General features: G+C 42.9%; 1 long non-coding RNA gene across 1 annotated transcript in view; it reads left to right on the plus strand.

The window, feature by feature from the left end:
* Window positions 1-2784, plus strand: part of LOC105853237 — a 12923-nt gene extending 10139 nt beyond the window's left edge. The window contains exons 2-3 of the long non-coding RNA XR_001145082.1: window positions 1417-1520; window positions 2759-2784. This is a non-coding gene — a long non-coding RNA (uncharacterized LOC105853237). The remainder of the gene's footprint in view (window positions 1-1416; window positions 1521-2758) is intronic.
* The last annotated feature ends 7868 nt before the right edge of the window (window positions 2785-10652 follow it).

A 10652-nucleotide genomic window follows, 5' to 3' on the forward strand; every position in this document is an offset into this window, starting at 1 on the left:
GGGGCAGGCGGCAGGCGGGAATCGAACTCACACGGAAGTGGCTTCAGATTCTCAGTGCTGCGCTTTAACCCGCTGCGCCACCAGGGAGGGCCAGAACAAATAATTTTTGAATGGGCAATGAGTCTGAACAGGCATTTCCCCAGACATGAACTACAAATAGCTATCAAGCAAATGAAAAGGTGGGCAACAGCATGAATCATCAGGGAAATGCAAGTCAAAACCAATGCTATCTGCCACCTGATATTCAACAAGATGACTACTAAAAAATAAAATACAAAATGAAAAAGACAGAAAATAACCAGAATTAATAAAAATGTGGAGAAACGGAAAGACTGGTCCACTGTTAGAGAAAAAGTAAAACAGTTCAAACACTTGGGAAATATTGTGGCAATTCCCTAGCAATTAAAAATAAAATTATCATTTGACCTAGTAATTCCACTTCTCACATATCTATCCCAAAGAATTGAAAGCAGGACCTAGAGGAGACAAATATGCATACCCATCTTCATAGCAGCTCTATTCAAAATAGCCAAAAAGTAGACGCACACAAGGTATCCATCTATGGATAAAAGGAGAAACAAAATCTGGTGTATATGAAGGATGGAATATTATTCAGCCTTTAAAAAGGAAAGGAAGTTCTGAAATAGATTCCAACCTGGATGACCCTTTGGAACACTTTAGTAGACAAAATAAACCACTCACAAAAGATATATACAGTATGTTTCCACTTATATGAGGTGCTTAGAGGAGTCAAAGATATGGTCTAAGATATGGAGCCTGAGATATGGGCTAAGAGGAATGGAGGTATTGTTTAATGGTGCAGTTCTGTTCTGGAGATTGCTGCATAACTGCATGAACATGCATATAACTGCTGAATTGCATGCTTAGAAATGGTTAAGATGGCACATTTTTTTTAAAAACTACAATTGAAAAAAAAATGTGTTTGAGTAAAGCCTCTGAAACAAGAGGTGAAAAACTATGTTCTGGAAAAAAAAATAAACCTGAATATAAGCAGAGTGCCCAAATTATTGAAATCTCTCTTTGATTTTTGTCTCCTACCATGAGTAAGGAAAATAAGTTCTCCTAAGAAGATGGATCCAAAGGAGTGGTGCCAGGTAGCGGCAATCGCAAGCAAGGAATGAATTAATTTCTTGATGGAGACATCTAAGCTTCGATGCCAACCTCTGCTCCATATTTTGGAACATTGGCGCTTACTCTTCCCTCTTCATTAATCAAAGATAATGCAGAATTACGAGGTAGAATTACTTGCCAAAGAGTTTTTCATTTTCTGTCTCTCTGAGATGATGCTGGTTGGAGTGAGAAAACTTCCCTAAGGACAAATGTTCTTCCTCTTAGGATCAGAGTTGCTTGAAACAAAGACAGTGCTCAGAGGTCTGCTTTTGCTTCTATTACCAGGGGCCTCCGGTGAACCAGAGCCATCAGCAGCCCTCATTCAGGCCAATCTGCCGTGACGGAGCCTCAGAGCCTCGCATGGAGCTTTTTACACTCCCCTTTTCCTAGTGAGTTGGGTCTTTAATTGAATGATGGTAATTTAACCTTCCTCATCCAGGAGCTTCTGCTGTGCCAGGGGTCTGAAAGCAGTTTTGATTGCACGTACTTAAATTCCTTTCAACTCTCTGTGTACTGCTGTTTCTCAATCCTCATACATAATAGTGCTGAACACTCCTATATTTTTAATGATTTATTTATTTATGCATACAAAAGCTGGGGTGTATGCTAGAGATACAGGGGGTGAAAGGATTCACCAGAGCTAGAGTGGGAGCAGAACTGAAATTCATTGCTGAAGGGAGCAGCGAGGAGACAGGAGAGGTCTGCTGTGCCATATGGGTCAGCTCCCTGGCTGGGGATCAACTGAACTCCTGCAAAAGTGGCAGCTAATAGCATCATAGTGCTGCATTTAACCTCTTGTTGAACTTTCTTAAACAGAAAAATAAGTCCTTATAGACTCCCACAGATTCAATTAAACCTTTCCATGATAACTAATGTTTTACAAAATAAGGCATAAAATCCTTGTATTAGTTACACAACAATAAAACCCAAATCACTTTCAATTTCAAATTCAAATCACCTGCATGACCCAAATATTCAAAGATCACACTCTCAATGTGGGATGGATACTGTTGTTTTCCTCAGATTCAACCACCACCTTCCTGTTCATTCCAGAGCAGCTTCTTTTAGATGTGTGCATTGAGAATATTTAACTCTCTAGTCATGTTTCTATACTATGATTATGTCGTATTTCTATACTGTGATTACTTGAGGTCTTGGCTAAACAGCCCGTTCCCATGTTAAAAGGCCTTGCTTAGCACAAAGGCATCATTTACATAGTAATTCCAGCTCTGTTCCAAACTCATTAACCAAGTCACAAAATAGTCTTGATGATCAGTGTAAATGTGACTTCTGAAATCATAAGTCATTCACTATTGAGAGGATGTCAGATCATGCAGAACAATATACTAGATGGATCCTCCATGGTGGTGCAACAAGTTAAAGCACAGTGTTCTGAAGCTATGGGCAGCCACTGGAGCACAAGTTCGATCCCCGGCCAGGGAGGTGTCCCATACGGCACAGCAGACCCCTCAGCAGTGGACTTTCAGTCAATCCTCCTGTTCTGCTCCCTGCTCTGTCTCTGGTGAGTCCTCTCACCGCCCCGCCCCCTCCACACACACACACACAAACCTGTGACCTCTACCCGAGTTCTTTGTGTAAAAATAAATACATCTTTTTTTAAAAATAGATGTTATATTGGCCCTCCCTGGTGGCGCAGCGGGTTAAAGCACAGCACTGAGAATCTAAAGCCACTTCCTCATGAGTTCGATTCCTGCCAGCCCCGGAGGTGACCACATGGCACGGCAGATCTCTCCTGACCTGCCCACTGCTCCCCTCAGCAGTGTACTTCGTCGATCTGCCTGTTCTGCTCCCCACTCTGTCTCTGGTGAAGCCTCTCATCGCCCCTGAGCCTCTGGCCTGTACCCCAGTTCTGTATGCACAAATAAATAAATAAATCTTTAAAAAAAATAGATGTTATAAAAAATGGTTCATTTTGAAGAGCAATAACAGAAGTTCTAGGTTCTTGGGCTCTGTTAAGGAACATCACTGTAAACCTTGCTTTCCTTAACACTAATATTGAAACCATCTATTATAACACTACTTAATATTTAAAGTAACTATTTGTTGTCGTTTTCTGCCCAGTTAGGGTGTCAGCAACTTTGGGGCAGTGCGATGGCTCTATAACTTCTCTCCAGGTACCCCAAAAATGGTGTCTATTACCATAAATCATACTTGACTCATTGTAAACTTGCACTTGAGATTGCTGATCTGACTTAATCGGGGCGCCTGAATGTTTACTGTGCCAGTCAGCTCACCAGATTAAAAATAACATTACTGGGCCCTTCCTGGTGGTGAAGCGGGTTAAAGCGCAACACTAAGAGCCAGCTGCAGCCACCTCAGTGCGAGTTCACTATTACTGGGCCACCAAACAGCGTTAGCCTATGTGGGCACCCCTTTAAGACATGGAGAGAAGTTCTGTTGGCTCACCACAGGCAATGCTCTTCACTGCCTACATGCAGACCAACACACCAGAGCTCACACATCTTACTCTCATCCAGCTAGACCTCTGACTCTCAAAATGGGCACTGGATTCAAAACAAGGCCGGTAGGGAAAAATCTACAGGAAAACGTCTGAGGTCTAAGCCCCCCTTAGAAGGACTCTGCTAGAAAGAAGGCCAGAGAAGAAAGCCAGAGACCCGTTGCTCTGATTTTATCACCAAGAACTCGTGTAGCCTCAGGCAAGCCATCCACATTCTCTAATACTTACTTTTCTTATTTTTGAAATGACAGAGTTGAAACAGAATTTCTCATATATTCTTTCTCCTTCCAAGAGCCTAGTAAATGTGGAAAATGGAGAGTTGAGGTAGAATGCCACTGGATCATAATCTGTCATCCTAAAGCAACCTAAATGACACCTCACTATTCAATTGTTTCATTGTTCTCTCATATCTATCTACTTCTACCTTCTCTTGCTCTCTCATTGCTCCCTCTGTTGTGTCCATCCCCTCCCAACAGTAGCCACCATCAGAGAAGAAGAAGAATGGCAAAGATCGCTGGCAAAGGGTGTAGCTGCATAACTTCTTAGAGGTACCAATGTATTACCTTCCTCTCAGAAATAGATATGGAGCCTTTTGATGTTTTTCTGTCTCAGAAAGTAATTCAGGAGTGTATTTGCCAATCCGAATGTTGAACTATTTCCAAAAGATCACTTCATCAAAGCTAATGGATAGTTGTCGTCTGGTAGTCAAGAGGCCATTGATGTGTTTCCGGCCCCATTATTCAATAAATATTAAATAACAATAACAGAAACCATACTATTACAACCACTCAGGATGAATTCTTTGAGCTGGAAGGAAGTAGGAGGGAAGAGGAGAGAACATATTATATAAGGAGAGATGTGTGTTGCCCACAACCCAGGAATGGCCAAATGGCTTTGGTGATTGGCTCTGGACGTAGGTGGCTGACTGTAGTCTGTACACCACTCTGATGGGTGATGGGGGGAAGTTTCTGCCCTCCAGTAGGAATATGGAATCACATTGGATACTCCACTGTGCTGGTTAAATTTATTTTTCCTTAAAAAAATCTAGGGAGAGAGTCAAGTTTGTTCAGCTGCCAGTAATGAAGGCTACTGAAAAAAATAAAATGGCGGACATGAATTAGCAACGTCTTTCTAGTTTGCAATGGCTAGAGCTAGGGTTGACTCAGTTCCAACCACTGGGAATGGATTTGTCGGGGAACAGCAAAGATATCAACATCCCGTCATCCTCTAATAAACACAGAATCATGTTTGATTCCACAAATTCTAATTTGTTCTTTAAACAAATATCCTCAAAAATTCATGTTTTTATTAACATTCTCCAGTTGTCATCAAAAGTGCCTCATCTGATTACTCAGCCTGAGCTCCTTTTCAAACCTCTCTCTTCTTAAATGGCCAGTGATATTTCTCTGCCTGCTAGTGCCAGCCACCCTTGTGGTGTTCTTCTCCACCCAAGTCACCAGGCTGCAGGCTGCTCAGATCAGAGTGGATAGTAAGAAGTCAAAGTAAGGAGGGCAAAAGGGAAGGATGCCTAGTGTCCCTCTGGTGCTGAGTTGCAGCCAGAGTAAGCAGGAACAGCAACCTCTCCCCCAGCCAGCAAATTTCTTCAGTCTTTTCTGGGAAAAGGCTCACTGGCTGTCCGGTGGGTACCCAAGGCAGCTAAGCACATGGCTGGTTTGGGAATCAGCCTTTCTCGTGTAGTTATCAAAGCTGTCCATCAAGTTTCAATTGGGTGATCTTCCTGTATGTCTCCCATGTTCCATGTTCCAAGTTCCACCAGGAAAATGGAGAATCTTCTCTCAGAGTTACATGAGATACAAGAAGTCATAAGTTGATTTGGCTCAGGAAACTCTGTGGGCAGACATACACTATGAAAACTAAATGGTTATTGAGTGGTTGAGTTTCCCAGGCAAAGAGCTGAAAGGTTAATTGGGGAGTCTGAAATCTGCACCCAAATTACCATGTTCCCCTAATCTGCCAGGGCATTAATTTAACCTAAAGTTTGAAAAAAATTCTGGGGAATGCTTACGTTGGTTTTGAGCAATTCTTGGAATTTCTAATTAACTTACAACTTCTCTTTTATTCTGTGTTCTTTCCACAACTTCATTTTCATTTTTAAAAAAAGATTTATTTATTTATGCATACAGAACTGGGGTACAGGCCAAGGTGCAGGGGTGAGAGGACTCACCAGAGACAGAGTGGGGAGCAGAACAGGCAGACTTAGTGAAATACACTGCTGAGGGGCGCAGCGGGAGGGTCAAGCCATGTGGGGCAGCTCCCTGGCCAGCGCTATGCGGCTGTGGAAAGCTTCATAGTGCTGTCCTAACCCATTGTGCCAACAGGAGGGGCCCTTATTTTCTTTCTTTCTTTTTTAATTATTAACTTTTTTTTTAAACATAGCAAAAGACACTTTTAACACTCAGTACTCAGGAAGTTCCCTGGCTTTGGGGAGCTCAGGAGATCAACTATGAACAAAAATATCTATTTGGCCATGTGAATAATTAAATGTATTCTTCTTTAAGTCACATTATGGCATACATGGAAGAGTTGAAGTAGAAAGCTTAAAAGACTGGCTGGGAACAATAAAGGCAGTCATTTTCAGAGTTAAGATTTTGAACCTGTCTGGCGCCAGATCTGTGCCCTAAATAACCCTAATATAGTAGGATATCTCTGAGCAAAATCCCATTATAGAGTCACTTCATTCATCTGAGATTCCTTATTTGAGCTAAACATTTCCTCCTTTCTATCTCTATTTATGGATTCTAATATTGCCTTTTGAAGCCAAATCTGTTTCGTATAATGATGGACCCTTATATCTAGGATTATAGGAGGTTAAGGCTAGAAAGTTCTCATAAATTAACCAGTGTTGAACTTGCATTTTATAGATCACAAAACTGATGGCTGAAAGTTTGAAATGTCCCCAAGATTACACAGTTTATCAAAGGTCCAGACAGAACAAAAGCTTAGACATACCGTTCAATCTCTATTAACTCCCAAGAACATCATCTTTTCTTCGCCAAGAAATATAACTTGGTCATCTTCACCCTTCTTGATAGTGATGTGCTAGAGGCTTAATGATTTTGTTATTTTGCTAGTGGGCACATTCCATACCAGCAATACTGCTCTTCAGATGGAGAGCATGTCCTTCCTTCCAAGCAATATGCTGGATCACTGTCCAGAGAAATCTCCCTGGTATAGACTACCAGCAAGTCTGGATAGAATACAGAATATATCATTTTTTTTAAAGATTTATTTATTTTGTGCATACAGAACTGGGGTACAGGCCAGATGTGGAGGGCAGTGAGAGGATTCACCAGAGACAGAGTGGGGAGCAGAACAGGCAGATCCATGAAGTACACTGCTGAGGGGAGCAGCGGGCAGTCAGGAGAGGTCTGCCACGCCATGTGGTCACCTCCGGGGCAGGCGGGAATCGAACTCATGAGGAAGTGGCTTTAGCTTCCTTAGTGCTGTGCTTTAACGGGCTGCGCCACCAGGGAGGGCCCAGAATATATCATTTTTAATGAATGCCAGGTTTTTAAAGGAAGGGAAATACTTCAAAAGTCAGAAATGAGAAAGTGGTATTTTCTCATCGATTGTTAATTAAAAATGGGTGTTTCAGGGCCTCCCTTGTGGCTCAGCAGGTTAAAGCACAGCACAAAGAAACTAAAGCTACTTCAGCATGAGTTCAATCCCCGCCCCAGAGGTGACCCACATGGTGCAGCAGACCTCTCTTGACCTATCCGCTGCTCCCCTCAGCAGTGTACTTCGTCCATCTACCTGTTCTGCTCCCCACTCTGTCTCTGGTGAATCCTCTCACTGCCCCTGCACCTCTGGCTTGTACCCCAGTTCTGAATGCACAAATAAACAAATATATATATATATATATATTTTTAAATGGGTGTTTGATGAGCTGTAGAGTTGGGAGGTGGGGGGAAGAGATACAATCTGAATAGGTTAGCAAGTTGAACTGAAGACCCACATATATCCAAGACCTGATCCAATACGGATTTTCTCCTAAGGGCCCATCACAACCTTTTGCATTTAGAAACACGGGATCAAATGTCAAGATTCTGCTTGGGGACCATTTTAAACAACAAAATTACTCTAAAAAGCACAACAATGCAGAAAACCTAGCACAAAGGAGATCACAAAAAGAACATTTGTTTACGTATGAGGACAGCATGCAGCCACGAGAATCACCTCGTTCGACCCTAGCTGGGAACATACATCCGGGCAACTAGATTTGCTGCTGCACAGGAGTCCGTGCAAGCAGGGTGAGTATTGATTCCGGGGCTGCAAGCAAATTTGAACGAGTTGGCAAATTCCCAAATAAGCTATCTGCGAATCATCAGGATCAATTGCACAACTAAAATATTGTACAGAAATTGCAGGAAAATGGGAAAGTCGCTGAGAATGGAAGGACTCTAAGGTCCTTCGGTCGTTCAGGAGGAAAGGAACCTGATGAATTTTAAATGTTTCAGTTAAATATGCATGAAAAGAAGAAAAACACTGCATTTGGAAAGAATAACAAGAGTCGCCTGTGATGTCCCCACAAGGGGTCATGAGATACTCATCAGAATGGCAACAGTTCCATCTGGAGAAACTTCAGCATTGGTGTAAGTGTTGGGAAATGGTGGTCATTGATGCAGTCGTTTGATCTGGATGTGTCAGTGCCTGAGGGCTATGTTATGTCCTTCTGAATGAGGTGTCCAGGTCAGAGAGGAATGCCGCAGCGTTCGGAGCAGAGACCCCTCTCGCTCTGACTTGAGCAGGTTGTAACTGCATTCACTTCCTGACCGTCACATACCAATGTGTCCACAGAACTTCTAGCTGCTTCCCAAGCCAGAGCATCTTACATCTATTTTTGGAACGGGAAGGCTTAGTACCTAAAAATAGGTATTTCCTACTCCACCTGTTCTGCCTCATCTGCTACCACCCACCTGGCCCCTTACTTCTGCCTGGGCCCAGCAGGGGCCAAGCACCCAGGAGGAGCTCAGGCCGAGGGTCACATAGCAGGTGCAGAGTGCCATGGAGCCCCACGGGGAGGGCTCGCTGCCACGTCATCCACTTCCACCCCTTTCCCAGCACATGCTCAGCTTCTAATATATTTCTGGTCCCAGCTTGAAAATTGTTTTTAACTTTGTGTTAAAAGCTTTAGGTCCTACTAACATCTGTTCTTTTAGATAGCCCAGCTGCCTTACCTTTGAGCAAAAACCTGGGCTGTCTAGAGCAATAAAGCAACATCAGAGACCACCCAGGTCTTAGCCATCTCAGAGGGAGAGGGAGTTTGGGCAGGGAGAGAGAGACTCTCGCTGCTTGTCTTTTGAGGCAGGCTTTCACATCATTAGGTCATGGTGGGGTGAAAGCAAGTGCTGACTCATCTAGAAATTCTTAGTGGTTCTTTGATAGAGATAATTCACGTAGAATAGCTTAAACCACCAGGAGAGGAAGCAGAGGTGAGGCGTGGGGGATTAAGTAAGCTATGGAATGAATGATTCGATTCTTCTTAGTGCTGACCCCCACCTAAAGCCAGAACACATTCCCCAGTCAGGACCCTGAAACACAAACCTCAAGAGAAACTTAATCGCTCTAGGTGTTCACACTGTGTCCTTAGGAGACCCTTCCATTACAACGTTAGCTTGATGGGCCTCCCTGGTGGTGCAAAGGGTGAAGTCTCAGCACTATGCAGCTGTATGCAGCCACTGCAGCACGTTCCTTCCCCGCCAGGGAGCTGACCCAAGGGCACACAGACCTCTCCTGTCTCCCCACCGCTCCCCTCAGCAGTGGACTTCTTCCATCCACCTTTTCTGCTCCCCACTCTGTCTCTGGTGAATCCTCTCACCATCCTGCTCCCCAGTAGCTCTGGTCTGTACCTTAGCTCTTGGATGCATAAATAAATAAAATAAATTTAAAAAAAAATTAAAAGTTAACTTGATGAGTGCTCCATAAAAGACCATTGTTATTTCTATATATTTTTTAATTTTAAATATTTTCACTGTGATCCTCAGAAAGACCTTTTCTATTGTGGTCCACAGCAATACTTACAAAAGTATATACACAGGTCTAAAATGAAAGCTACACAAACAGGGTTAACCTATGTGATCTAATAGCTCCTGTTTTCCCTGGGCAATGCCAGCCCAGTTCAGCCCACTGCTCCTGTCTCATTCTGCTTCTTTATTCAAATGTTGGTGAAAACACACTGAACTGATTTTCCAACATCTTGACCTGGGTTTGAAGCACTCTACGCTAAAGAAGACCATCCACTTACTCAAATTCACACAACTAATCATTAAGGGTATTTGATGTATATGGAGGGAGCAGAAAACATTCAGATTTTTCATGAGGAGGACAAGAGACCAAAGGAGAAGAAAATGGAAAGGGAAGGAAGATGTGTGTGTGTGTGCGCGCACACACAAGCTGGAGGTGGTAAAATTCTTCTACACCATAAAAAGGACTAATAGTAAATGGCTAAAACTGACATATCAAGTATTAGCAGTATAAATGCATATTTTTAGAAAGAGAGTTACATGCGAGTAAAAATTGAAATCCGTTCCTTCCAAGAAGTAGGGCTGGTAGATAGAACAAGAATAATGGACTATTAGTGTCCACAAAATCTTTTTAGCACGCTCTCTTTCTAGCTGTGTTCAGTGTCATGGTAATTTTCAAATCGTATTGTATTGCAGGCAAGTTGTGCACCTGCACTCTTTCTACCTCTTTCCCACCTGTGCTCACACGCAGGGCCCAGCTCGGGCTACCTTTTCCTTCTGCGACGCTCCTTTATGCCTTCAGCCCAATTCTGCCCCTGGGGAGGGTTGCATGGACTTACATGCAACACTACAGTCCTATTTTCGTCTGTAAATTCATTTACCATGTAAACCATCTCAAATCAAGATGAAAGAAAACTATCAATCATTGAAAACATTGAAGTGATAACTGAGCCATACAAAGGAACATTTTTTTTTTAAAGATTTATTTATTTGTGCATACAGAACTGGGGTACAGGCCAGAGGCTCAGGGGCGGCGAGAGGCTTCACCAGAGACAGAG

Source organism: Condylura cristata, unplaced genomic scaffold (genome assembly GCF_000260355.1).
Source record: "Condylura cristata isolate star-nosed mole 26May11 unplaced genomic scaffold, ConCri1.0 scaffold00005, whole genome shotgun sequence".
In the NCBI taxonomy this organism is placed as follows: Eukaryota; Metazoa; Chordata; class Mammalia; order Eulipotyphla; family Talpidae; genus Condylura; species Condylura cristata.